At 42.9% G+C, this 6,206-nt stretch overlaps 1 long non-coding RNA gene across 1 annotated transcript; it reads left to right on the forward strand.

Moving 5' to 3' along the window:
• Nucleotides 1–9: 9 nt before the first annotated feature.
• LOC128784041 (uncharacterized) lies at nucleotides 10–5,559 on the forward strand. The gene is made up of 2 exons (XR_008429344.1): nucleotides 10–52; nucleotides 5,253–5,559. It is a non-coding gene; the product is annotated as an uncharacterized LOC128784041 (long non-coding RNA).
• The last annotated feature ends 647 nt before the right edge of the window (nucleotides 5,560–6,206 follow it).

The following is a 6,206-nucleotide window of genomic DNA, read 5'->3' on the forward strand; positions in this document are numbered from 1 at the left end:
AGATGGAATCTCAGACACCCTAGAGTCCCTCAGAGGCTAGCAGTATCTACAGGTGGGTAACTGAACTGAGACCTTTGAATTCCCTGGCAATCAATGAACAGTGATTCCATACAGTCAACGGCCCCTGAAGAGTGATTCAGATTACCAGATACTGAGTACCTGCTTTGAGATGATTCCTGAAGGAATCCACTGATTCTGTTAGGATCCACTCACTGTGTTAACCAGGGCCAGGGTTCAATTCTTCAGGATGCCCTCTGTTACTTTATACAACCTAGGGTGTCTGAGACATGCAGTAATATGATACAGCATTTACACATTTTTGGAACAGCAGCTGGAGACCAGATGGGAACCAATGGGGCATCTCAAATGTACTGCACACCTATGGATGAGCGGCTGCGACGAGCTCTTATCACAGAATCATAGAACACTGAGTTGAAAGGGATCTTAAAAGGTCATTTAGTTCCAACCCCCCATGCCATGGGCAGGATCCCTTCCACAAGACCAGGCTGCTCAAAATCTTTTAAAGGCTTTTTAACCTGGCCTTTAACACTTTCAAGGATGAAGCATACACTTCTCTGGGAAATTTGTTCCAGGGCCTCTCCACACTCACAGAAAAAGTTTCTTCCTAATTTCTATTCTAGTCTCTTTCAATTTGAAGTCATTACCCTATCACTACATGTTCTTTTGAAAAGTCCCTCTCTAGCACTCTTGTAGCCCACTTTAGCTACTGGAAAGCTGCTCTAAAGTTGCCCTGGGAGCCTTCTCTTCTACAGGCTGAACAACCCCAGCTCTCTCAGCCCGTCTTCGCAGAGGAGTTGCTGCAGCCCTCTCATCATCATTTGACCCTCCTCTGCACACACTCCAGCAGGTCCATGTCCTTACATTGTGGATCCCAGAGCTGCACACAGAAATCATTCACTCTGAATGCTTAGAGACTGAGTCCACCTGAAAACTCAGAAGTGCCTTAGGCTGGAGCTGTACTCCACCCAAAGGGCCTTATTCAGTTTCCAGCAATCAGCATTTTGTGCCATTTGAGACACTTTCTGCAACCTGGCCTCCAGCTGCCACTCTTGAAGGACATGTGCCTCCTCCCAGCCCCATGTCATGCCTGCCAACCCCATGCAGATGTCTCGGTTCCCTAGAGCATCTCACTTTACAATAAAAGCCCTCATCTGGTTAGCTGAGTCATGGAAATATCAGTAATATGGTTGCCTGTACTAACTAAGCTAATGATCCAAGATTTCCTTTATAACCAGGAGGAAAATCAGTGTTTAGGATAAATTTCAGGTGGCCTATATTAGGGATTTATTTTAGAATGAGATATACCGTATCCAGAGGAGCCAATTTCTCTCCATTCTTAATAAATAGAAGGAAGCCAGCTCAGAATCAGTCAGTCAGGCAGCTGAATCCCAGCTCTCAGGAGTGACCCAGACCACAAAGGGAGATCCAACATGAATTCAAATCCACTGCAGAGACACAGAGAAGTTAACAAGGTTTGATGGACCATAGTGACCTCAGTCAAGGAGCACAACTGGGCTGGGCATTAGTTAAGAGGCAAGTTCAGGTTAAAGTCACAGTGCAAGAAGTTTAAGATGATGGGTTTTATCATGCATTTGTGATGAACTAAGAAAACAATCACAGCCATGTCCGCTTCAGCAAGCAGCCAGCTGAGGCACAGCCACTGTGTGCCTGAGCCCAGAGCTGCAGTTCTTGCTTTAACCCACCACCGCTGTGTTTCTGCTAATATTGCTAAGCTTCTCCAAGAGGTGCCATGGTAACAAGCACCTTGGAACCGCTTCCCAGATTATACAGCATGTTATGCAAAGTGGCCTGGCAGGTTTTCTGCTTTTAATATCCAAAGGATTACCTTTGAGGTAGCCCATATATTTTCAAATCCCTAAATCCCTTGACACCTGGACACTTTGCATGTAGTGTCTCTAAACATAGCACAGTTTTGCTCCCAGACTTCAAAAAATTATTTAAAAGTAGAGTAAGCATGAACAGCACAAAGCACTTCCATCTGACAGAGAGGTTGCAAGAGGCAAACAAATGAAGACAACCGGAAGGAAAATATGCCACACCTACCCAAGAGAAAGGGTCTGGCTAAAGTAAGGCATCAAGACAGCAAAGGAAAATTGGTCTTGTGGCTTCATATAAGGATAAAGAATGCTGTTTCTAGCAACGTTTGCCATTAGCCAGACTCATGCTTCATTCAGGTAGGATTAAAGCTTTGTGCCATGCATTCAAAGGGACTAATCCCCACCTCCCCATCATACACTTTCCTCCTTCTGCACCCTTATCGTGCTGCTTGTCACCACCACTCATGTCCATCGAGCTGTGAGCAGGAGATGGGCACTAAACCACTCCCATCATGATACATTTCCTCAAAACCCTTGGGCCACAAAGTGCCACAGCCAAGGAGAAAGGACAGAGCAGGCAGTGCTTCTCAGCTCTCCTCGCTGCAGGGCAGGACATCCCCCCTCACCCGCCTCAGCTGCACTCACAGCTCTTCCTCTACAGCCCTGCCCTGGGCTGGGATAATCCCAAGGGCAGCAGGGACTACTGGAGCAGAGCACATGCCTGCCAGCCTGCTCCTGCCTACCCGGTGTTATGCTCTCTAGCTGAGTCCCAATAAATTAGACAAAACTTCCCTCAGGAGGCTGTTAGAAAAGCCCTGATTTATGCAGGCCTAGCAAATAGGCATTTGAATACCATGGTAATTAGCACTGCGAGAGAAGGAAAAAACCCAAAACACAACAGTTTTTCTTCTTTTTTATCTGATTGATAAATTTTCTAGGGAATGTAGTTTTTTGCATATGCATATACCATATGGACAGGCAAGGTCAGAGGAATGGTCTTTCTGAAATCCCTCATGCTCACCTGAATTTTGAGCAGTATGGAAATCCAGAATAATTTCAGCCAGTGTCATTTCCACTTTTATTAAGTGTCACAAACAGTTCTTGAGTGACAGGCAGATTTTCTGCACCAAATGTATTCAGTTGCCCAGATCTGCAAGAGCAAATACTATAACAGTAAATATTCCAATTTGTTAAGCCTTCTATCACTGCCTTTTCCCTCATCCCTGACAATTACGTTATGCTCACCACCGGCTCATTGCCTTCTCTCCCCATTATCACTTCATCTACCTATCCTTCTACATTAGCAGCTTGGAATCACCTCTCAGATCTTCTTGTCTATCCTCCACACCTCTGCTACTTAAATCCCTCCCAAGGAAGCAGCTTGGCCATCTTCTACCTATAAAACTTAAGCTGTTTTCACCCAAACTCTAACAGCTGGTATGCACAAGCTTTCTCCACTGCCTTACTTTGCTCCAGGACTGCCTTTTCCTCTCCTAAGTGTTCTTATGGAGAGAGTAAAAGCCACTTTAGTGGCCTGACTTTGCCTCTGCATGGAGCCTCCTTCCTTCCCCTTTCAATAAGGGACACTGGGCTCTTTATGTGTTTGGACTGTGTTTAGTGGGCATGGAGAGCAGATTACAACAGTATTAGTTGTAAACCACCAGTACAGTGTCTTGCCCATCTAGAGAAAATACATTTCTAGTGTATCCATGCAAAGGTCCTGGATTCTAAAAATGAAAACCTATGGTTTGGACTGGGATATATGAGAAGGGCTAACTGAAGAGGCTCTCCAGGGAAGAGCACTAAGCCTGCCAGTCCAAGGAGTTCAGTGCTCTCAGGCACATGGTGAGCTTCTTGGGGTTGTCCTTTCCAACTCAAGATATTCTACAATTCTGTGAACACGCCTGACTTGCTGCAATGCTTTTGCTGGGCTTTGGTGATCCTTGTGGGTCCTTTCCAACTCAAGATATTCTACAATTCTGTGAACACACCTGACTTGCTGCAATGCTTTTGCTGTTCCCACAATAGAGGGGACACATTTTTGGGAGACGAATGAAGAACCCATTCCTGACTGTGACTGACAAACAGGAAATTCTCGGGCCAATGAGTACATGAAATAGTCAAGTGATAAATAATCAAAGAAAAGCTGTGATGTTTCATTTTGTTGCCTAACATCATAAGACAAAAACTCTTGCAACAGTCTTAAAATAGTAAACCTAAAAGCAGACCTTTATTGGAAGCTCCCAGGTATCCCGGTGGTCATGGGCATACCTGGCATCAGATTTCTACAAATTTTATAAGTTTAACAAATTAAGCATATCTAATAAATATTGTCCAATTAGAACAGTAGTTGGTTATGTAATTTTCCCTGGGTTTTGCCCCACTAGAGTTGTTCCAGGGACTTCTTTGCCTCATTTCTTATTGTGTCTCCTCAGATTTTGGTTGGAAAGCAAAATGTCCTTGTCTGCCTTCTCTTCTTGAAAAGAAGACTAAACAGTATTTCAGGAATGTGTTAGAAGGTTAGCTTATTATTCTAAGAGAAAGGATAGGAAAAATACCAGGTATATAACTATGTAATAGTAGCATACAGAGATACAAATATATGAAAAATATATAAAAAGTAAAAATTCTTAGGCATCAAATGGGTGTCAATTTTTTAATCCTTAGGGGAAACTGCTTTGGAAAAGAAGAATAAGCAGGTGAATTTCACCAGATGGGACTGTGAGATCTGAAAAAGAAAAATTAAGATGGAGATGAACAAGATACTTTTATGATGATTATATCCTCACTCTTTTTTTCTGGGACCTACACATCTCAGCCATTGCCCCACAGTCCTACACAGCTGATGAACTGTCTTGCAGCTGTTGGCCTCTTCTCCTTGCCATACAGTAATGTAACAATAAGTGTTAAATAGAGTCATAGAAACACAGAATTACTGAGTTTGGAAAAGACCACTGGGATCATCGAATGCAACCACTAACACAGCTCTGACAGGCCCACCAATAATCCATGTTCCTAAGCACCACATTTTTTGAATAAAGACCAAGACATCTTGCAGGATAGACAGGTTGGATCCAAATGCTTTTTCTTTCAACAGATTGTGCATTTCTTCATGCCCATTTCCTACATGTAAGTATTCTTACAAGGCATGACTTCAATTTTCGATTTTCACAGCACTGAAAAGCAGTTTCTCAAATCCCAAATTATGCACAGTCCATGCACAAATTATTCTGGTAATAGCAAAGGGATTATATAAAAAATGTAAAAGACTGAGTAAACAAGTAGCTCCTAGTTAAAAATCTGAACCTCTCTTTGGCTTTAGGGCAAGCAGTTCCCCTCGAGTGTGCATCCAATTGAATCATTTACCCCTCTGAGGAAGTGGTTTTTTTACAGGGAAATGGTCCTCAGAATCTCAGAACAAGACAGTGATTTAGAGATGTATGCCTGTGTATCTCTCCAGCCATCACCTATGCATATTTACTTGTTGGTGATAGAACCAGAGGAGTTCCCAAGGCCTGTCCAGATGTGTTTTTCTATTAGAAGAGGCCAATCAGTAACCAATTTTGGAGGCTCTGAGTATCTCCTGCTGCCACTCCAAAAACAGCTTGCTGAGAGATCAACTCCTCTCAAAATCCTGTTCTTCAAGTTTACTGACCCCAAGAGAAGTGCAATGGTTTACATTAAAGCCGTTTAAAAACAATTTAGTGTTCTTAATTTTTGCTAAACAGTAGGCTATATGGTTTTAATTGGAATTAGTAAAAATTTGACTGAAAACAGTGTGACCTGTTCTACTGTACAAAGAGCTCATTCCTATTAAAAACATGCCTTTATTAGGTTTATGGATGTGTCTTATATAAATCAGACCTCAGAGCCTCTAAAGGGCTTTAAGATGTACAAAGGGAAGATGATGCTTATCTTTATTTTTACTTTTTACTGCACTAAGCTATCCAAAAACTCATTGACCTATCTTACATAATGCTACTTATTCAGTTTTTGGGCATCTCTCAATGCACCTGGGAAGCAGAGAACAATTTTCTTCCCGATTGACCTACAAGAAAGTATGCTGGAGAGCAGCCCTAAGCTCTAACCATACATGAGCTGGATTCTGAATTCAGCTCACCAGGCAACAATCCATGAACTGCCCTTCTCCTTTTAACTCCTGTAACTCTGTCTCTGTTCTTATAATGCACCTGGCTTAGGTCTAAAGATGACACAAAGTCTCTGACAAAACCATACATCCAGGACACCCATACATCCCATCTCCCCCCTGAGACTGAGGACACACCAGAGCATCTCCTACTTCCTCCATCCACCAGGGTTTTCTTCCAAAGCAAAGAGATATGGCAT

Source organism: Vidua chalybeata, chromosome 2, assembly GCF_026979565.1.
Source record: "Vidua chalybeata isolate OUT-0048 chromosome 2, bVidCha1 merged haplotype, whole genome shotgun sequence".
Classification (NCBI taxonomy): domain Eukaryota; kingdom Metazoa; phylum Chordata; class Aves; order Passeriformes; family Viduidae; genus Vidua; species Vidua chalybeata.